At 35.8% G+C, this 23,883-nt stretch overlaps 1 protein-coding gene across 4 annotated transcripts in view; it reads right to left on the bottom strand.

Moving 5' to 3' along the window:
* Positions 1 to 8,619, bottom strand: part of LOC104873705 (putative MAGE domain-containing protein MAGEA13P) — a 97,136-nt gene extending 88,517 nt beyond the window's left edge. For 2 of the 4 annotated variants that reach the window (XM_010640527.1, XM_010640522.1), the window contains exons 1-2: positions 8,601 to 8,619; positions 8,041 to 8,127 (exon numbers count right to left, since the gene is read on the bottom strand). The gene's annotated coding sequence lies outside the window, so the exon portion shown is untranslated. The other 2 variants (XM_010640524.1, XM_010640521.1) reach the window with 1 other exon arrangement.
* Positions 8,620 to 23,883: the final 15,264 nt, after the last annotated feature.

Genomic DNA, 23,883 nt, shown 5'->3' with positions numbered 1-23,883 from the left:
CCAGAAAGTTTCAGTTCACTGATTGTGCACTAACTCTGGTAGAGGAAGGAAGCTTTTCCATACAATGGCCTTGCAGGTAAAGTGTTTGTGATTGCTGTGGTCAGGTCTGAAAAATCATATAAAAGGTTATAACTGGGGGCAAGGCTCCACACCCATACATATATAACATATTTTAACCCCTTGCCTTTGCTTACACCATTCTCTCTTCCCCTACTTTTTGTCCTATGAAGGCCTACTCTGGTTTTGAAGTAAGTCTTCCTTATTTTCATCAAACCTTGTAGATCAGTCCAGTCAACATTTGATCTTTTATACCTCTGAAACCTCCTGCCATTTATTTTGGATAATTGCTCTGAGAAAACACAGATAGGCATTACCTAATGACAGTAGTTGAGTATTAGCTATGTTTGTTTCCCTACCTCCAATATCAGTAACTTTAGGGAAAGAATCAATTGTACTTTACATATGTCTGTAATTCCTCACAAAGTCATACTTACACTAAGTGGCAACACAGGTCTGTGGGAGTAACCTGTAGTGTTAATTTCAGAGAGACACGTCCTAAAATCTCCTTCAAATCATTCTTGAAATGACTATCATTTTAAGAAAGTTCATACACTGTACCAATGACCAGGCTTCCCATGATCCATTGGCATTCATCTTAAGAACAGCTTTATTTTGATGTGAACAAGGGGTGCGAAGTATGGTAGCAATTACTGAATGACCACTATGTACCAGAAACCATGCAGACACTTTCCAATACTTATTGATTCCTTACCGTAATCTTGAAGCAGACATCTCCATTTTAAAGAAGAGGGCACTGGGATACAAAAAATGCTTCAATTTTCAAGTGATCCCACAGACCTTAGGTGACACAGCTGTTATTAAACCCAGATCTGTCCGAACACTGAGTTAATTATATTATCCATGAAAAGTTCCAAGTATGAGAGAATAAGGGTAAGAAGAAAAAGCGTCATGGTGTGATAAGAGATGGAGGACTGCCCAAGGACAACTCATAAAAATTGTCCTTCTATAAAGTTTTTTGTTGAAAGAAATTAAAGAAAGGCAAACAAATGGAAGACATCTTGTGTTCATTGCTTGGAAACCTTCATATTACTAAGATGCCAATACTCCCCAAATTTATCTTCAGATTGCATTTCCACCCAGGGGTTTTTCTTTATTTTTCAGAGTTTAGCAAGTTGATCCTAAAGTTTATATGGAAATTCAAGATACTGAGAATAGGAAAAATAATCTCAAAAAACTTACCACAAATATATTATTATCAAGACAACATGAAACTGATGTAAAAGCAGACATGCATTCTATTCTTTCAAAATAGAAATGACAATCTAGATATAAGTTCCTATAATTGCTTGCATTTTGATAAAGGTGTCAAGAACAACCAATGGAAAACAGTCTTTTCAGTGAGTACTTCTGGGTAGACATTCATATGCACAATGAAGTTGATGCCTACCTTATGCCAGGTACAGAAATTAATTCAAAATCGATCGATGACCTAAACAGAACAGCTAAACCTACACAGTTATTACAGGAAAACACAAGTGTAAATCATATGACCCCCAGGCTCAGGCAATAGTCTTGGATGTGACACAAAAGCGCAAGCAACAAAGGAAAAACTTTCATTGATTTTTTTAAAAATCACATGTCAAAAGATATAATAACTCAGTTATTATTGAGTTAAAAAATAACTCAGAATGGGACAAGTATGTGCAAATCATATGACCCTTAAGAGATTTACCTTCAGAATATATAAAGAACTCATATAACCCAACAATTACTGTGATTCAGGAATGCCACTGATATATCTCCAAGGGAAGTGAAAACATATAGCCATGAAAAAAATACGAACATGAATCTTCATAGTAGGGAATTCATAATAATCTAAAATTGCAACTGAGCCAAAGGTCTCTAAAATACAAATTGATAAATAAATATTGATATATCTGTATAATTGAATATTATTTAGCAAAGGAATAGAATGATGCACTGACACGTGCTTCAACAATGATGCCATGGTTTATCTGAAGATGTCCTTTCAAAGCTTCAAGCACTCTTAGGTGGGGCGTTTAGAAGGAGGTTGGATTATGGGTGCAGCTGACCTGCTGTTGTGAAGCAGAGTGGTTGGAAGAAGGCAGTTCCTGTGGAGCCTGACCTGGAAGAGGCCATCTCCCTCCGTAACTCCTCTGGCCTTTCTCTGCCTGCTGGCTGCCTAGGCAGGAGCAACTTTCCTCTGCAAGCCCTCCCCTATACACTTCCTGGTTTGGAGTTGGCTGAAAATTGACTGAAACCTGTACAAACTGTGAGCCAAAATAAGCCTCTCTTTTAAATTGTGAATGTCAGGTGTTGTGTTTTTGAACAAGAAAGTGACTAAAACAATAGATGAACCCCGAAAACAGTGTGCTAACCCACAGATACCAAATGCAAAAGGCCACATATTGTACAATTCCATTTACATGAAAAGTCCAGACTATGCGCATGCATCCATGGAGTTGGAATACAGGTTAGTTATTGCCAGGGACCAGAGAAGAGGAAATGGGATTTGACTGCTTAAAGAGTACAGAATTTCTCTTTGAGGTGATGGTTGCCTACTAAACCTACTGAATTCCCTTGATTATTCTGGTGAATTTGGGATATGAGAATTATGGTTCAATAAAACCATTGAAATCAGGTTATTTGTATTAGCCATGCTTATATAAGAGGAGAGCTGATTTTCTAGTTATTTTTTAACTCTTCAATTTTTGCCCTTTCCCCTCAATTTAGCCTAAACTCATTTGTACATTTAATAGGTTCATATTTGCCTCTGCTTCCTAAGGCAACTGAAAGTGAAAGAGGTCACTTTTTCCAATTGTACTGGTTCTGTGGGAAGGTTTGGGTCAGTGATTGACAGACATCTGCATGGCTATCTGAATGAGGTTAGTCATTCCCCTTCCTTTACACATAGACTACATAGCTTTGAAAGTCAGGAAAACGTCCTAGGCACCACACTTCTAATCTAAAATAAGATAGCTACAATTCTTTAAACGGAGTGACACAGCTCCATTTTCTACTCACAGAAAGCTACTTGAACATATTACTTATATTTCACTGAAAAAGAATACTTCATCATTTTGGCAAATGATTTTTATACTTTGAGTGTTGCTCTTTTCCTCAGATGCAACGACAATGCTCAGTATTTTCTCTGCTGTTTTGCAAAAGTCTCAAGTGTGTAGTGAAATATGATTAATTATATTGACTTGCAACTAACAAAAGAATCTAAAATCTACATATCTGAAGCTTAAAATAGCTGAATGGTTCATCTCTGTCTCTTGCTTTATATAATAGATTGAAAATGAGTAAGTCTGAGGATTTTACTCTTAACAGTTCAAAGTTGTATTATCTGAGGATTATCCCTTCCTAGTTTTCAGATGGAAAAAGTAAAATACAAAAAGACAAAGGGATTTGTCAAAAGTGAGATGTAACCAATATGGATTCTATCTAGGTCTACCTGACTCTAAAACCTGTCTTATAATGCACTATAATATTTAGCTTCTCAATTAGGTGAAATTAATTTCATAATCTGGAAATCAGTCATGTTGTTGATAATAAATTACAGATAGGCCAATATAATAGAAAGCAAACATTTATTTTGTGCCATTGCTTGCAAGCATACTGAATAAGGAAATCCTTTCATAACTCTGGTTAACAAGTCAGAAATTTTAGATAAAATCTACCTGTTATCACCAGAGAATCTTTAAGACTCAGACATGGTGGGTTCTTCTCATCGTACAGACCAGAGATTACTTGCCCATACAATGTGCATATGCTGAAAGGTGGCTAATTATTTCTGCTCCCTTTTAGATGGGGTCTTTGCTGTGGTTTTATATAATTATGATTTACTACCATCTCATCCTTAACAATTCTCTTTTTATTTTGTTGTATCTTTGACTACTGATATGTTATAAATCTTCCATTAACATTTGTATTATTCCATAAGATTCTTTTCATCTAGAAAAGAGATTGAAAGAAATGAAAAAGACTAGACCAGTCAAATATACTTTTGGTGCTTTTTAATAAAATCAATGAGGATCAAATGTACACTCTAACACTGTAATAAAAGGAAAAAAAATACTTTTAGTAAATACTTTCACTCTGGCCAATAGTCTTGAACAAACAGATTAAATTAAGGTATCCTGAAAGAATCTTCCTAGAGACATTATTATGTATTGCCGATATGATGGAATAATTTAAAGAAACGTCATAAGATTAAAACCAAAACCCTGTGTCTTTCATTTATTCAAACTGCTATGTTGTCAGTGAGCCATATTGCTGTCTTTCTGCCCTCTGGTGGTTAGGCGTTGTAATCGAGTATTTGCGTGCCAGGAGCAGAACCAGAGGCAGTTTTCCTACAAGGGGCTTTGTTATTTGACTACACTGGTTACTTTCAAAGAGAATTGAACATCAGCCCACAGTATCCTTGGCATAGCTTACTTGCATATCACTTTTAAAAAGCGAGGGGAATTGGGGCTTATGAATTCAAATAAGTACATAAACTTATTTACTTATCATGTTTATTATGTGCCTGCCACTTAGGAATGATTGACCACACAATTATGAATAACGCACAAATAATCATGGTGGAGTTCTATTTTGGTGAGTGACATAATATTCCAAACTTTCTATGGAATCTTATATATGTAATGTCATTAAATCTTACAAAAGCGAAAGGAAGATATAATTCCCTGCCCATTTAAAAATAAACAGGGACTAGAGATTCAGCTCGTTGATGTTGTGGTATATCTTATAAGCTCAAGGACCAAGTTCGATCCCCGGTACCAAAAATAATAAATAAATAAATAAACAAACAAAAGCACAGAGAGAGTAAGTTAATAAATAAGAGAAGTGTGATATAAACCGAAGAAGTTTGACTGCACAAGTCAAAATTTTCATGTAGAATCAATCTGAAAACACCACAGAGATTTGTACCGAAGAAGGATTTGAACTTTTGATTAAATAGTCACTCAGTATTTCTAAAAATGTTTGTAGCTCTTCCCATAAATCCACTTACTGGTCTTGTTTACACAGAAATTTAGCAATCAAAATAGAGGGAGGTACTCTTTTCTTCCCTCTTCTCTTATCCCATGCCACAAAGATTAAGAATGTATCGATTTTTTTTATTTCGCTGAGACTACATGTGCATTCGCAATCTAAAGCAATTCATGATCCTTGATACCCACAGCTTTATATTCAGAGAAAAGGTAGATTATGGTTTGGATTTTATTTCTATCATCTTTCTAAGCATTTGGATATCCTGTGCACATTTCTTCTTCATTTATTAAAACTCAATTTTTACTCATCCAAAGTTCAAATTTTCCATTTCCTCTAAAATGAAGTTTTTATGGATGAATCTCAATCGTACTAAATATAGCATCAGGGTGCCGGGGATTTAGCTCAGCGGTTCAGGGACCTGCCTTGCAAATGTAAAGACCCGAGTTCAATCCCCAGTACCAAAAAAGAAAGAAAGCAAGCAAGCAAGCAAGCAAGCAAGCAAGCATCATGCAAGGCTCATCATTTGCTCTGCTGTTTAATTCTTCACCAGTTAGTGTTTATTTTTAAGATTGTTTACTTGTTATTCAGTATGCCTCCCCTTTCCCTTCGCATGAATGAGCTGAGACATTGTCACATAGGTTTTTCATTTATTGGTGGATTTTGAACAGTATGCAAGAAAGAGGGAGAAGAAAGAAAAAAGTCAAAGCAGGAGTTTTACCAAGTCCTTCTTTCTCTTTATAAAACTTATTCAACTGCTGATGTTCAAATAAAAGGACAGAAAATGTCTCCAGGAAACCCAGTTAGCAGTTAAGTAAGATCATTGCGTATTTTTCATGAGAATCTTCTGAAACTTCCTTTTCTAGCACATTAAAGAACCCCTTTGGCCTTTTCACTTTGATCAGGTCTAGGAGTTTTATAACTCTAAAGCAACCACACTTCAACTTATTTCTACCAGGCTTACCCCTTCTTCCCTGGCCTATTTTCTCCACTTTTATAGGTCAATACTTAACCTATCAAATAGAATTATTCCAAGTCAGCCTTTCAATGAGGGGAAGTGAGGCGTTTTATGTGATCTCTTCAATCTTTTCTGTCTCAGCATACATTTAGAGAAGCCATTTGTAGTATACTGAAGTTTACATTAATCATAAAGTACTATATACTGAATGACTTTATTATTTCCCTACACAGGCAAAAGAACAATGAAATTATATTTTATTTTCCCACTGACACGACTGGATATTTATGAGGTGTGATCAAAGCACCTATTTAAAACTCATTCAATTTATATTTGTGTCTAAAATGCAATTTGTGAAAAAGTTTATATTTTGCTGCTCAGTGTAGCAAGAATTAAAGGGACTAAAATTGTAGATGGCAAATACCAAGAGAGGTTTTCTGAAGGAAACAGTGGTTTGAGCATAAGCTAATGGATAAACAAAATATCAAGGAATAATCAAGTTAATGGCTAATTTATAACAAATCAGTGAAAAAGGTAACAATACTTCCCTGTTTGTGAGATTTCTTATGTTATACTACATTTTCCAACAATTGGATGTTCCACTAATCACTTGCTTATTTGTTTGCTTCCCTCAATAGACAGTGAATGTTATGAGGGACTGCATTTGATTGCTGTATCCATAACGCACAGGATAATGTGTTTCTCTCTGTACATCATAGTACATGTTTAATAAACATCAGTGATATGAAAAACTAGAATTCTTATTCATGTGAAGAATAATGGGAGGCATGCTGCTTAACAAAGAAGTAACAAATCTTAAAAATAACAGCTAACTGATAAAGCATTAAACAAGTAAACGTCACACCTTTCATTGTGCTATATCTAGTATAACAAAAGAAAAAGAAAGAAAGAAAGAAAGAAAGAAAGAAAGAAAGAAAGAAAGAAAGAAAGAAAGAGAAAGAAAGAAAGAAAGAAAGAAAAAGAAAGAGAAAGAAAGAAAGAAAGAAAGAAAATTTATTTTGCCTCACAACTTCAGAGATTTCAGTCCGCGGTTACTTGACTCTGCTGTTTCTGGGTCTGTGGTGCAGCTGTCTGCTTAGGAGTACATGGTAGAGCAAAGCTGGTCACCTCATGACAGTTGGGAGAAGAAAGCATGCAAGGAAAGGGCTAGGGACAAAATATACCACTCAAAGGCATATTCCTAGTGACCTACTTCCCCTTCCTAAAGTTTCCACCACATCTTAGTAATGACACCAGATTGGGACTAAGCCTTCAAAATGTAAGCCTTTTGACGATATTCCAAATTGAAATGATAGCTATTATACATTAAACAAAACTTTTCAGACTTTGCACAACAGATAGCTCTCTGCTTGATGACAATGTTCTGAACACAAGGCCGAGGACTGGAATCCAGAGTATAGAAATCCCATTGAACTAAGAAGGCAGAAATCACAGTTCTGGGAAGCTGAAATGGCTAGAATCTGGTGTAGAAGAGGAAGAAGCTGCACAGAAGAAAGATACCCAGGAGTCATAGGAAGACTGCTGCTTGATTTCTTGACTGGCCTTTCAGCTGAAATTGTACGATGCTTACTAGAGAACAGTTGCTATGAGGTTAAGAAGAGAAAGAGATAAACCAGCCCTGGGAGATACTGGAAGTCTGACTTAGCACGCGTGTAAAGTCCTCATTAACACATCAGCAGCATCCTGAGCATCCAGCTGAGCCACCAAAACGCCTGTGCCTTAAAGATTAAAAACTATACTATGGCTGACACTAGCTCTATCTTAATATAGAACACAAAAACCTGACAAAAGGTTGAGGGGACATAAAGTGGGAAGCAGAGTTCCATCAACCAGGCAAAGCTGTGGAAATATTGTGGAATTTCCCTAGTTCTACAGATTTTCTTATTCACCAAAGTGTAAACCTAAACTAACACAAGATGGCTGGCCATTAATTAAAACATCCAACTATCTTAGTTACTTTCTCTTTGCTAAGACACGATATCTGATGCCCACAATTTAAAGAGGGGAGGTTTGTTTTGGCTCACGGTTTGTGGAGGTTTCAGTCCATCCTTGGCTTGCTTCAAGGCAGAGGATCACAGCAGATGGGCATGGCAGTGTTAGAAAGCAGAGAGCTATCAAAGAGAAGGGAGGGAGATAGACCCTGTCAGGCCACGCCCCTAGTGACCAACCTCCTCCAACCAAGCTTCACCTTCCAACATCACATTTAGCTATGAACTCAACAGTGGATGAATCATACACCAATAATCCAATCACCCCCCCAAAACCCCACCTCCACTAATAAACCATTTGACAACCCTTTTCAGATACAACAAAATGTAAGGGTTTAAAAACTCTTTATGGAAATGGGAAGGGAATCTAAGGATGGGGGGAGACAGGAGGAAAGGAGAGAAAAGCAGGCATAAAAAGCCTCAAGATGCAATATGTATATGTACCCATTCTCTACAGCGAATGTACTTATTGTGTATTATAAACATACACTAATAAAAAGTATTCATTTTTTAAAAAATCAACTGTTACAGTGTACAACCAGGGTTGCATAAAGGACGGAAAAGATTACTCAGAGATGAGACTTTAGTTCGATCACCGAGAGGACCCAGAAGGGTTGCTCCTTCAGAGTAAGAGAGCTTCAGGGAAAGAGCAGTGAGCTGATACCTCTGTGGTTATTTATTTGTAACTCAAGGACATGAGAACAAAGATGTAGAAGAGACACATTTGCAACATAGTGTATAGAAGTTTTGGTCTGGTGACAGGGCTGGATTGGGATGGTTAGCTATGTGACACACGATGACCGAGTTTAAACAATCTTATCAGGGCACAGAGGACACAATGGACAAAGGAAACTTTGCTCAGAACAAATTGCTTTTAATTCTGCTGACGATTGTGCTGCAGATTCTGCTCAAAACTCTAACCGTGCATTCCAGGAGTCCTGAACTGGCATTCACTTCCAGCATTCATTTGACCAGAGGATCCCCACAATCAACAATATTGAGTACCTGATTTTTAAGTAGTAGACATAAAGAAGGAAGAATATGTGACACATATTGAAGGGCTGAAAAAAAAGTTCATATGAATTGACCCATTTGTGATCCAGAGCTTGGATTAGGAGATAAAGACTTTAAAAATAGCTGTTATAGAATATGTGCAGAGAACTAAAAGAAAATGTTTTAAAATAAAGGAAAACATGATTTTAGTGAGTGAAGAGATAAAGAATCTTGGCAGAGAAAGTGACAATATAAAAAATAAGATTTCTTCAAGTGCGAAGTGTAGCTAAAATAAATAATTCACTACATAAGTTTAACGCAAATCTAAAAGTCCAGGGCAATAGAGCATCAAACCAGTGATCTTAAAGAGTGAGCAACAGATGTTCTTAAATATTAAAATTAAAATTTGACAAGTTAGCAGAGCCTCTAACACCTGTAGGATCATATGAAAAGACACCATATTTGCAATTGAAGTCTCAGAAATAGAAAAGGAGAGTAAGAAGATGAGAAAAAAAGTTGAAAAATAATGGTTAAAAAGTTCCCCAAAGAGCCGGGTGTGGTAGCGCACATCTGTAATCCCATCACTCGGGAGGCTGAGGCAGGAGGATCGCTATGGAGTTCAAGATGAGCCTGGGCTACATAGCGAGTTCCAGATCAGTCTCAAATACATAGTGAGACCCTGTCTCAAAAACCAAACAAACAAAAAAGTTCCCCAAATGATAGGAAATATTGGCTAATGGGTTTAATTTGCTTAAAAATCCCAAACAACCAATCAGAAATTAGTAAAAAATAGGTCACTTTGTAATCACATTACTGAAAAAAAAAAGTGGAAATCTTGAAGGCAGCCATAGTTTAAAACCCTATTATGACATTATGTACTACAAATATATACTAATAAAATATTTTTTAAAACTATTAGACACTGGGAGGAATTGTAAACATAAACATGGGATTCACATCACAAATAGTATAGACCAGGAGGCTGTGAAGCAGCACCTTTAAAATATTTTAAGGGAGACCAAAAAGAAAACCTGCCAATCTGTCTAAATCCAACAAAATTATTCTTTGAGAATCAAGGTAAAATGCATTTTCCAAAAAATAATACTGATATTATTTGTCATCAGCGGACTTCCGATTAAGGAAATGCTAAAGGATTCCATCAAGATAGAGAGAAATGATGCCAGGTTTTTTAAAACAGGGTTCTACAAAGTGAAAGGAAGAATTTCAGAAAGAATAGGTGAGTAAATACACTTGATCTTAGCCAAAAGGCCGAGAAGCGATGGGTGAGTAAATACACTAGGTTTTATTTTTTTCTTCGCACAATGCAATTGAAAGGCAATTGGTTATTTAAAATAAAAATGACTTCATAAGATGGGGTTCACAATGTATGTGGAAGTAATAAATATGCCAAAAAATAACACAGATGTTAATAGGTGGGCAAATGGAATTAAAGCATTGTATTCATTAGCTAAAACTCGGAAACAGCCCATTTGCCCATCAGTTGGAAACTGGATAAAGAAGTGGTTTTTCTATAAAGTGGAATACTACTCAGCCATAAAGAATGAGAAATTAGATTCATTCATAGGAAAATGGATAGATATTGAGGATATACTCCTAAGTGAAATAAATAAGTCACACGTGTGTAAATACCGAATAGTTTATCTGGTGTGAAAAACTAATAGCGCATAAGATCCTAATGAGATAATTGACAATGTGAAATAGAAAGAAAAGGGCTAAAGGTTTAGGGAAAGTGGGAAGGTAGGGGAAAGGTAATAAGGGAAAAGAAAAAAATAGGAGAAAATGAAAATAAAGTGTTTGTAAATGGGGAGGGGAGGAGGGGGCGAAGGGAGAGCAGGGATAAGGGGACAAAATGAGAACCAAGACCTGTCATGTAGAGATGCAAGATCCCAATGATGAATGTAACTGTACTGTATACCTAAAATGTACTGATAAACTAAAAAAATAAAATAAAATAAAGCATTGTATTCACGAAGTGTGAAAAGTCAGGTGTTAAAGAGAAATGTGAAGTAGAAATACAGGTTAGGTATAAAGAGGTACAGTACTGACTACAAATGAAATTTGAAAAGCTAAGTCTATATTTGGTGTTCCAAATGCAATCATACAAAAGTGAAAGTAATAAATTGGTCTTTGTCTAAATTTAAAATTCTACTTCTCAAAAACCACAGTTAAGGAAATAACAGGAAAGTTACATATTAGGATAAAATATTTCCTATACATATATCTGATGATAGACACTTTATCTGAATGCATTCTAGATTTTTGTCATTAAAATTTACAATAAAGAACCAAATTAGTACTGGAAAAAATATTTGTGAAGACACTTTATCAATGGCCAATGAGCACATAAAAATTCTCAAAGTCCAGAGGAAGCAAATTAAAAACAAACTCTCTAGGACATCACTTCTTACCAATTAAATTGGTTAAAATTTAAAAATCTGACAACACCCAATTTTAGAAAGAATTAGATCCTGTGTGTGTGTGTGTGTGTGTGTGTGTGTGTGTGTGCGTATGAATCACAAACATAACTTGTAATGAATTTAATGTTTTAACTCCAAAAAGTCTACCTTTGTTTTACTCTTTATTTATAGTGGGGTTTGTCATCTAAGAGACACCATGCAAAATTTAATGTTCTGTGTCTGATTTATTTCACTTAATATTATCGTCTCATAATCCATCCATGTTCCTACAAATGACTTGAATGCATTTTTCTTTATGGCTAATTAATGCCCCATTGTGTCTATACACTACCTGTTATTCATCTGTTCATCTGTTGATGGGTATCTAGGCCTCTTGCGGAGCTTACCTATAGTGAATTGTGCCTCTATAAATACAGTAGATGGGAGTTACCATGACATCTTTAAGTCTTTCAGAAACAAGGATCCACCTATGAACACTTATTCAATCAACACTTATAAGTTCTATTAGGAAACTACAGAGGAATAAAGATATACATTATGTCAGTGCAAGCAGAAAATCCAAGGAATTGTGCTCAGTCATAGTGTTGCTGGCATTTTTGTGGAGGTTAGAGAAATGAAATTAGCTCAAGATGGTACAATAAAGAAGATAATGAAATGTTTCTTGGATCTAACACTTCCTCTTTCTAGCTGTTTGTCTTTTCTTCTCTGAAGAATCACTTTTTGTCTTTGTTAATATTCTCTGTGGCCTTTGAGCCAGATTATTAATTTTTGCTCTTTTATTAAATTTTCTCTGATTTTATGCTGTTGTTTTTCTTACTGTTTGGATCAAATATTTGATTTATATATATCTGGGCTTTTATTAATAAAAGCACCTCTAAAGATCACCTAACCCAACACTGTACATTACCCATTTCTGGGAAAAGTGGGACGATTTCAACAACTACAGCTCAACTTCAAGTTTTAAGAAAGCTTATGTAAAAAATACAAAGCATACAGTAAATCTTCACAGCAGTCAAACGCTGTTAGCCTATATTCTGCTGTGAATCTATGAGCACTACTTCATGGTTGGGTCTTGTTACCTCTTCTTTTATTGGGACCACGCCTTGTCTTCTGTTCAGTATCAGAAGGTAAAGCAAAGCCAGTTTCTGGGTGGGCACAAAAAGTGCTGTTGTGCCTAACACGGATAAACCTGGAGAAGCAGTTCAGGGAAACCCACAGACAGCTGTTACTTGAGCCTACAGTCAGTAGACAGCAGTAATTAAAACTGCCATACAGTATCAGGCAGGGATGATTTGATTCCACTTTTTCCCATTACTAGCTGACTTAGCTGCTAGCACATAATTACTTGAAATCCACTTTTTCTTGTTTGTGAAATAGGGAAAATAATAGCAAATTTCCACTTCTTCTTTTTTTTTCTTTTTTCCTGTGCTGAGGATCAAACCTAGGGCCCCCAACATGTTAGGAAATTACTCTACCACTGAGCTACACCCCTAACCCAGTGTGGTAGTTAACTGAGGTGTCAACTTGAATAAGAAACTCCCAGAAGATTTGTTTAGCGCAGTGCTGGGTGTGTCTAGATGATTGATTTACTAAAGAGGGAAGACTCAAGCTGGGTGTGGGTGGCACCAACTAATAGACCTGTAGTCTCCTTGGACTAAAAAGGGAAAGGAAGAAGGAAGGCTTCCTTCTGCTCCTTCTGAGGAGCTACAATCTTTGCCATCACTTTTGGACACCTGCCTCTAGGCTCCCAGGTCGGACCCTTCCACTTCCCAAAATGAACTCATAAAAGTTTTGCAGCAAGTTCCAGATCTTTGACGTTTGATTGGATCCTTCAGATCTCCAGTGTGCAGATAGTCCTTTTGCATTTGTCCACAACAGACACTTCAGGCAGTCACTGTAAGCCTACTTTATAAATCCTCTATATATCACAAATACATACATATCCTTTATATACATATATAATATTCATATACATGTGATATATGTATATATGAATATATATGTTTATATGATGTATGAATATTATATATATATACATATAGGCATATACATCATATATATGATACATATACATGTATTCTGTTCCCTTAGTGAATCCTAACTGATGCACCCAGTTATTTTGAGTTTTAAATAAGTTATTTTATCTGAGAAGCCTTCCCTAAGCTACAATCAACTATAAGTTTTAAGTGTCCCTGCTATATTTTCTTACTGCCCACTGTTATTTTCTTTTAGAGCACTTATTTCAATTTGTATGCATAAACTGTTAAATTGATGAGTACCGGGACAGTAACTGTTTTGTTCATCACCATTATAGCTGCACTGAACATTAGAGTCATATAATAAATATCTGTAAGGGCCAGGGATTTAGCTCAGTGGTTTTGATGCCTGCCTTGCAAGTGCAAGGGCCTGAGTTTGATCCCTGGAACCAAAAACATATATATATATATATATATATACACACACACACACACACACACACACACACACACACACATGTAGGATCAGCAGGTAAAATGCTCGATACGGCATTGTAAGATTCAAATAGTGAATCAGCCAATTCAAGAACCAACATAAACAAAAAAGAAATTGTAATTTTATTTTCTAACTTACTTGACATAAAGTGGCTTGGACCCCTTCCCTCAACCATTTTGGGGTCAACTTAGGCAGTCTTGGTATTAGCAGATTTCAGTATCAGCTTTACTTTATTTCATTATTCATTCATGAAGAGCTTCTTTTTGCTGGATTTCCCTTGTCTGGCACTTCCTTATTACCTTGAGAAGCATGATTTTAGTGTCTGGATGTGTACTCCCTTAGGAAGGAAATCTGGTCCTTAACTGGCCTAACACCAGGCCCTTTTTCTTTGCCCTTCTGTTTCTTTTCTATACTGAAGGGTTGTTTGCCCTAAAATGATAGTAGTAGGTTCACTTCAGAATGAATTATTCTTTTTGAGAAATAAAACCAATCCATTTTGAAACATGTTTAAGCCAATTTATCTGTACCTCGTTAGACACAGAGTGTACATTTTTTATTTTTATTTTTACATTTATATATTATTAGTACATATTTGTCATATATATTGATCACATTCACCATAGGGAATGTATACCTGTGCATAATATATCTTCATTCTTTTTGTTCCCATTCTCCTCCCACTTTGTTACCCTTCCCCCACACCTAATGCAAACTTCTGTGTAACAAAGATTGCCAAGCTCAAATTCCAGTTCGTGTATTCTAAGCAGTATTAGATAAAAAACAAATTTTTGTTTATAAAAGGAATGTGGCCTTGTAACTGCACTGACCATGATCAACTTGAACTTTTTAAAATTAATTTTGCAAGTTTTATTAGAACATGTTTGAAGTACCTAATGATTACATTCATAGTGGGGAGTTTGTACATCATGTGTAAATAACAGCTTGTTTTTAAACAAGGGCCCAGAGACAAAAGGTTGCTTTATATCAGTAGAAATTTCTGTGGCATGAATCTATGTCTCATTTGTATTCCTTTTGCCCTAACATTTCGGTGTCAAATGAATATCAGGATTGTTTCCATAGTTTCTAAGACCAGTATCTAATTTTAAGTATGAAGAAAATACATTAATGTATTTCCCTCCACATATCTGACATTTTCTACATGTCATTTCTTTGCCTCTTATTTATCTGCATCAGACTTGACTATGAAAATGCTAATTCACTACGTTGTCTGTGTCTAATGATCTAGTTTATGAAACCTTCAAAGGGAAAATAAATGAGAAAAGGGATCTACTGGTATAGCTATTATGCATATTATTAATATGAATTATTGCAAGTTTTGAAATAGCATTTTAATTTCTTCCCAGCTTTTCCCATATAAAGTTTAACATATCCATATATTTCAAAATGTAAGTCAACAAGGAATTCTACATATGAGTCTCAGTATCTATTTGTGGACCCACTCCCTTAATGGGCCTGTGAAGGCGAGAAGGCACAATGACTGAAATATGAAGCAGAAATCCATACACCATTATTTTGGCACTTACTTTTCAAACTTCTCTACAAGGACATCTTTGTTTGGCACATATATCTCAGGTGCATTCTTTTTTTAGCTTCTCAGCTATGAAGTGAATTCCGGGCTCCAGTTAATGAGTAGCTGTGTGCTTTGTCATATAACATCATTTTAGCAACTATGATCTCTGCATGGCTATGTGTAGCTCCCACCTGGATTCCTAACAATGATTTCTTTTTGGAATTATTTCAAAGTGGAAAAAAAGTTTTACAGGAAAAGTGGCTGTAGAACATGATACATGTGTGAAAGAGGCTGAGGCAGCAAGTGCCCTGAAATTTCCCTAAATCATTGATCACAGGGCCCAGGCCACAGCACTATCTCATAGGTCGACTACATTCTAATAGCTGCCACCTGATACCCTTGCCTTTAGCCTCCACATCAGTTTCTCTTTCTTAAATATTTTATTACTTCTCTTATAATATATTTCTGTTTAAAAACTTTCAAAAATATTAATACTTATCATTTCATATATTTAATGCTAAATTTTCAAATCTTCATGGTGATACTTCAGGGGAACAGTTATGACAACCGCTTTAATTTTTATTCAAATTAAATGACATTAATTAACAGTGATCTTGTGAGGATACTGGTCGGATCATAGCCATTCATGCTCAACACCTTCCAATGGCTTTCCATCTCACCTAGATCCATCGTTATTCAAATTTCATCCTCCAGGGCCTGGGATTTAGCTCAGCGGTTCGGACGCCTGCCCTGCAAGTACAAGAACCCAAGTTCAATCAATAATACAAAAAAAAATTTTTTTTCATCCTCTACTCTCTTACACTTTGGAAAAGGTTTTGGTGCCACTCACCCTCCTCAGCACTTCCTAACTCCTATACTAACTTTTATCCTTAGCGCCTAGCACTCTAAAAAGTTATTTAATTGTTTAGTGTTTTTCATTATTTTTCTCATTCACTAGAATTAAGACACAATGAGAACATAGATTTTTGTCTTTTTGTCCACTATCATATCTCTAGCACTTTAGTATTTACTAGGTCGTTACTATATATTTGCTACAATAACACATTTATTCATTTACATTTTTTCTCATTGAGTTTTTTGGTACATTTTAGGTATACAGTACAGTTACATTCCTCATTGGCATCTTGTACCTTTACATGACAGCTCTTGGTTCTAATTTTTATCCCCTATCCCTGCCCTCTCTTCTCCCCCTCCCCCATTCCCAATTGCAAAAACTTTCTTTCAATCTTTTTCTCATATTTCTTCTTTCCCCTTATTTCCTTTCCCCTATCCTTCCCACTTCCCTGACACCTTTACCCATTCCTTCCTATTTCACATTGTCAATTATATCATTTGGATCTTTTTTACACTTTTAGTTTTTCACACCAGAGAGACTATTTGGCGTTTATACATGTGTAACTTATTTATTAAACTTAAGAGTATGAGCTCAATATGCATCCATTTTCCTATGAATGACTCTAGTTTCTCATTCTTTACGGCTGAGTAGTACTCCATTTTATAGAAAAATCACATCTTTATCCAGTCTCCAACTGATGGGCAGTTGGACTGTTTCTAAATTTTAGCTATTACAAACTGTGCTGCCATAAACATGGGTAAGCATCTATCACTGTGGTATGATTCTCTTAATTCTTTTGGGAAGATACCCAGCAGAGGAATACCTGGGTCAAATGGAACCTCTAGTCCTAGTTGTTTGAGGTATCTCCATAATAATTTCTGCAGTGGTTGCACCAGTCTGCACTCCCACCAACAATGGAGAAGGGTTCTTCTCACAACCCTGCCAACATGTGTTATTGGTTTATTTCTTGATAGCAGCCATTCTTTCTGGGGTGAGGTGGAATCTGTGTTGTTTTCATCCGAATCTCTTGAACGACCAGTGATGTTGAACATTTTTTCATATATTTATTTGCTGCTTTTACTTCTTTGTCTGAGGAATATCTGTTCATTTCAGATGCTCATTTTTTAATCAGGTCTTTATATTTGGGGGACTTGATTTTTTTGAGTTCTTTATATATTCTAAATAATAGTCCTTTGTCTGAGGAGCAGCTGGTAAAAATTTTTCCCACATTGTAGGCTATCTCTTAGCTCTGTTGGTGGTTTCTTTTGCAGTGCAGAAGCTTTTTAAAAAGATGAGATCCCAGTTGTTGATTCTTTGTGCTAGTTCCTGTGCTACTGAAGATTTGTTCATAAAGTCTTTTCCTATGCCAGTGTCTTCAAGGGTGCTGCCTAATTTATCTTCCAGCAAATTTAGTGTCTCTTTTTAAATATATAGATCCTTAATCCACTTGGATTTCAGTTTACTGCATGGTGAAAGATAAGGGTCTAGTTTTAATCTTTGGCAGGTTGAAATCCAGTTTTTCTAACACCATTTATTAAAGAGGATATCTTTCATCCAGTGAGGATAGTTGGTTCCTTTGTAAAAGATGAGGTAGCTGAGTACATCTGGAGCTGTTTCTTTATCTTCCAATCTGTTCCACTGATCCTCAGGTCTGTTTCTTTGCCAGTACCATGCTGTATTTATCACAGTGGCTTTGTAGTATAGTTACAAATTGGGAATTGTTATACCCGCTGCCATGTCTCTGTTGCCTAGGGTGGCATTTGCTATTCTAGGTTTCTTATGGTTCCAAATGGATTTTTGGATCTTTTTTTTTAGTTCTGTGTAATATAGTGTTGGAATTTCAATTGGCATTGCATTGAATATGTATAGCACTTTTGGTAATATGGCCATTTTCACTATGTTAATTCTTTCTACCCAGGAGCAGGGGATATCTTTCCATTTCCTTGTATCCACTTCAATCTCTTTTTTCAAAGTGCTGAAGTTTTCAGTGTAGAGGTCTTTGCTTTTTTCGTTAGATTGATTCCTAGATACTTCATTTGTGGGCGATGCTATTGTGAAAGGAATTGTTTCCCCAATTTCTCTCTCAGTGAGTCTATTATTTGTGTACAAGAAGGCTATTGATTTTTGAGTGTTGACCTTGTATCTAGCTACTCTGATGAAAGTGTCAATTAAATCTAGAAGTGTTTTGGTGGAATTTTTTGGGGCTTCATTGTAGAGCATTTTTGCATCTATGTTCATTAAGGAGATTGGCCTGTAGTTCTCTTTTTTAGTTGGGTCTTTCCCTGGTCTGGGAATCAGAGTAACACTTGCTTCCAGGAATGAATTTGGAAGTATTGCTTCCCTTTTAATTTCATTGAAAAGTTTAAAGAGTAGTGGCAGCAGTTCTTCTCTAAGTGTCTTGTAAAATTCAGTGGTGAATCCATCAGGACCTGGGCTTTTTTTGTTGGTAAGCTTTTAATTACCTTTTCAATTTCACTGATTATAATTGGGGTGTTTAGAATTTTTTTATCTTCTTCGTTCAACTTTGGTAATTCATAAGTATCTAAAAATCTGTCCATTTCTGCTGTGTTTTCTCTTTTATTAGAGTACAGGTTCTCAAAGTAGGTATTGATGATCCTCTGGATTTCTACTGGATCTGTTGTGACTTCATCTTTTTTGTTTTTCATTGCATGGATCTGAGCTTTTCTTTCCTTTTTTTTTTTTTTTTGACAAGTTTGGCTAAGGGTTTATAGATTTTATTTATTCTTTCGAAAAACCAACTCTTCAACTCATTGATTTTTTTGTATCATTTTTTAGTCTCCATTGCATTGATTACTGTTCTGATTGTTATAATTTCCTCTGTGTTCGAACTTTGGGTTTTTCTTGCTCTTCTTTTTCTAGAAGTCTGAGATTCATCATTAGATCGTTTATTTGAGCTTGCTCTGTTTTCCTAGTGTGGGTGTTCAGTGTTATGAATTTTTCACGTAGAACTGCTTTCATTGTGTCCCATAGATTCCTCTATGTTGTATTGGCATTATCAATTATTTATAAAAACTGTCTAATTTCTTCTTTAATTCCTTCTGTGACCCATTGATTGTTCAGGAGAGTGTTGTTCAATTTCCATACGTTCATGAAGCTCTTACGGTTTCTTATGCTGTTGATCTCCAGCTTAGCTGAACTATGGTCTGATAACATACATAGGATAACTTTGATTCATTTGCATTTATTTAAACCTGTTCCTAGAGCTAGTATGTGGTGTATTTAGGAGAATGACCCATTTGCAGCCAAAAAGAATGTACATTCTGATTTTGTGGTGTGAAACACTCTATATACATCTATTTAGTCCATATGTTCAAAATCTTGGTTCAGTTTTAGTATTTCATTGTTGATTTTCTACCTAGATGATCTGTCTATTTGTGATAGTGGGGTATTTATGTCCACCAGTACAACTGTATTAGTGCTTATTTGGTTTTTCATGTCCCTTAATATTTGTTTTTTATTTGGGGCATTAATATTTGGTGCATATATATTTGTGATTCTCATCTCTCCCTCTTGGATTGTTCCCTTTAAAAGGATTTAGTGATGATTTTGTCTTTCTTAATTAGTTTTGGTTTGAAATTTACTTTGTCTGAAGATATGATAGGTACCTCTGCTTTTTTCTGGGCTCCTGTTGCATGGAGAAATGTTTTCCATCCTTTTACTTTCAGGCTATAAGTTTCTTTTTGAATTAAGTGTGTTCCTCGTATATAACATATTGTTGGATTTTGCATTCTGCCAGTCTATTTCACTGATCAGTGGATTGAGGCCATTGACATTGATGGTTATAACTATTATGTATGGACTTATCATTGTCATGTTATTGTTCTGTTTTTAATTTTCCCCCTCTCCCTTTAGTTTCTTGCCTTGCCTAACTGATTTGCTCTGTTGGGCCTCATGTATTTGTGACCTTCATTTTCTTTTTCTAGGATATTGGTAGTGCTGGTTTGGTATTCGTGAAGTTTCTCAGGTTTTCATCATGGAAGTATCTTATTTCCCAACCCATTTTGAAAGAGACTTTTGCAGGATGCCTCAGTCTAGGTTGAAGGTTGTTTTCTTTTAGTAGTTGAAAAACCTCACTCCAGACTCTCTTTGACCTGAGTGTTTGCATTGAAAAGTCTGCTGTGATTCTGATGGGATTTCCTTTGCATGTGATTTGTTTCTTTTCTCTTACTGCTTGTGGTATTTTGTTCTTCTGTTGGATTTCTGGGATCTTGATTATTATGTGTCTAGGTTTAGATTTTTTTATATCATGGCAAATTGGAGTCCTATATGCCTCGCTTATCTGTATGTTAAATTCTTCCCCTGTGTTTGGGAAGTTTTCTGTCATTAATTCTGTGAATAGCTTTTTAAAGTCATTTGGATTTTCTCCTGCTACTTCATAGATTCCTATCAGCATTCATCTTTGCATGATATAGGAGTTGTTGGATCGATTTATCATAATCCCTTACTGTTTTTTTTTTTTTTAAGTGGGAAGTTTTCTCATTAATTCTGTGAATAGCTTTTTAAAGTCATTTGGATTTTCTCCTGCTACTTCATAGATTCCTATCAGCATTCATCTTTGCATGATATAGGAGTTGTTGGATCGATTTATCATAATCCCTTACTGTTTTTTTTTTTTTTATTGAGTTTATTGGTACATTTAGGGATACAGTACAGTTACATTCATTGTTGGGATCATGTACCTTTACATGGCAAGTCTTGATTCTCATTTTTTTCCCCTTACCTCTGCCCTCCCTTCACCCCCTCCTCCCCTCCCCATCTACAAACACTTTATTTTCATCTTTTCATTCTCTCACATTTTTTTCTTTTCCCTTTTTGTTCTTCCCCTACGTATCACACCTTCCCTACACCTTTAGCTCCTTTCCTCCCATTTCTAAATGTCAGTAATCTTATTAGAATCTTATGCATTGTTGCAGAATATTCACACCAGGGAAACTATTTGGTATTTACACATGTGGGACTTATTTATTTCACTTAGGAGTATATCTTCAATATGTATCCATTTTCCTATGAATGAATCTATTCTCTCGCTCTTTATGGCTGAGTAATATTCCATTTTATAGAAAAACCACAACTTCTTTATCCAGTTTCCAACGGATGGGCAAATAGGTTGTTTCCAAGATTTAGCTATTACAAACTGTGCCGCTATAAACATGGGTGCACATACTTCTCTGTGATATGATTCTTTTAGTTCTCTTGGAAAGATACCCAACAGAGGGATGGCTGGGTCAAATGGAACCTCCAGTCCAAGCTCTTTGAGGTATCTCCATATTGATTTCCATAGTGGTTGCACTAGTCTGCACTCCCACCAACAATGGAGGAGGGTTCCTTTCTCCCCACAACCCCGCCAACATTTGTTATTGTGTGATTTCTTGATAGCAGCCATTCTTTGTGGGGTGAGGTGGAATCTCAGTGTTGTTTTCATCTGCATCTCTCGAATGACCAGTGATGTGGAACATTTTTTCATATATTTTCTTGCTGCTTTCACTTCTTTGTATGAGAAATGTCTGTTCATTTCGGATGCCCATTTTTGGATCGGGTCTTTATATTTGGGGGGACTGATTGTTTTGAGTTCTTTATATATCCTTGATAATAGTCCTTTGTCTGAGGTACAGCTGGTAAAAATTTTTTCCCACATTGTAGATTGTCTCTTAGTTCTGCTAATGGTTTCTTTTGAAGTACAGAAGCTTTTTAGTAAGATGAGATCCCAGTTGTTGATTCTTTCTGCTAGTTCCCGTGCTACTGAGGATTTGTTCATAAAGTCTTTTCCTATACCAATGTCTTCCAGAGTTCTGCCTAACTTACTTTCCAGCAAGTTTAATGTTTCTGTTTTAATATTTAGATCTTTAATCCATTTGGATTTTAATTTAGTGCATGGCGAAAGATAAGGGTCTAATTTTAATCTGTGACAGGTTGATATCCAGTTTTTCCAACACCATTTATTAAAGAGGCTATCTTTCCTCCACTGAGGATGGTGAGCTCCTTTGTCGAAGATGAGGTAGCTGAGTACATCTGCATTTGTTTTTGTGTCTTCCAGTCTGTTCCATTGATCCTCAGGCCTATTTCTTTGCCAGTACCATGCTGATTTTATCACAGTGGCTTTGTAGTATAGTTTCAAATTGGGAATTGTTACACCTGGTGCCATGTGACTGTTGCCTATAATGGCTTTTGCTATTCTAGGTCTCTTGTGGTTCCAAATGAATTTTTGGATTCTTTTTTCTAGTTCTGTGAAATATAGTGTTGGAATTTCAATTGGCATTGCATTGAATGTATATAGCAGTTTCGGTAGTATGGCCATTTTCACTATGTTGATTCTTCCTACCCAGGAGCAGGGGATATCTTTCCATTTTTTTATATCCTCTTCGATTTCTTTTTTCAGAGTGCTGTAGTTTTCAGTGTAGAGATCTTTTGTTTCTTTTGTTAGATTGATTCCTAGATACTTCATTTTTTTGGATGCTATTGTAAAAGGAATTTTTTCCCTTATTTCTCTTTCTGTCTGTCTGTTATTTGTGTATAGAAAGGCTATTGATTTTTGGGTATTCACCTTGTATCCAGATACTCTACTGAATCTGTCAATTAAGTCTAGAAGTTTTTTGGTGGAGTTTTTTGGATCTTCAATGTAGAGTATCATATCATCAGCAAATAATGATAGTTTAACTTCTTCCTTTCCTATCTTTATTGCTTTAATTTCTTTCTCTTGTCTAATTGCTGTGGCTAATGTTTCCAGAACTATATTGAAGAGAAGTGGCGATAGTGGGCATCCTTGTCTTGTTCCTGATTTTAACATGAAGGTTTTTAGTTTTTGGCCATTCAATATGATGTTGGCTGATGGTTTTTCATAAATAGCCTTTATTAAATTGAGGTATAGAGGCCTCTCTTTTCGTGGTCATTGACTGCAATCCTATCTTCTATATCTGAAATTCTATTTTCACACTCATTTATCCTGTTGCAACAACTTTCAATAGCGTTTTTAATCTCCTGTATATCTATTTGAATTTTTTTCATGGATTTCATTTCTTTCTTATGTTGGGCACTCATGGTTTCAATTTCTTTCTTATGCTGGGTATTCATGGCTTCTATCATGGTCCTGAGTTCATCTATTTTTTGTCTGTTTCTGTTCTAGATTCTCTAATCATGTCTTTCATTGTGCTCACCATCTCGGTAGTTATCTGGGAAATTATTTCTGTTTTTAATTTTTCTAGAGGCTGATTGATTTGTTGTGTTACTTCCTGTGCTGTGAGTTCAGGGTGTGCTGGTGGTTGATTGTCAGACTTTTCCACCTCATTTCCCCCTAGAGTTTGCCCTCGGTGAACTGGAAGTCTGTCTTTGTGTCACACTTAAGTGTTTTCTCATTTTTATTTTTGTTTTCGGGTTGTCCATTGTTTAATTCCTGGGTTATTACTTAAATCTTCCTGATATAGTTGTGCTTTAGATTTTGAGTCTCTAATGACTCTCAGACACTCTCATTTTCATAATATCAGAAAGGACAACTCATTAAATCAATCATAACCTTTTAGCCCAATTGATACAATCAGCAACACAATAGCATCAAGCACAGCTTACAAACTGAC

Source organism: Fukomys damarensis, unplaced genomic scaffold (genome assembly GCF_012274545.1).
Source record: "Fukomys damarensis isolate Sample0158 unplaced genomic scaffold, DMR_v1.0_HiC HiC_scaffold_39, whole genome shotgun sequence".
Classification (NCBI taxonomy): domain Eukaryota; kingdom Metazoa; phylum Chordata; class Mammalia; order Rodentia; family Bathyergidae; genus Fukomys; species Fukomys damarensis.
Note: the sequence above shows the minus strand (reverse complement) of the source record. Positions and strands in the feature narration are given on the sequence as shown.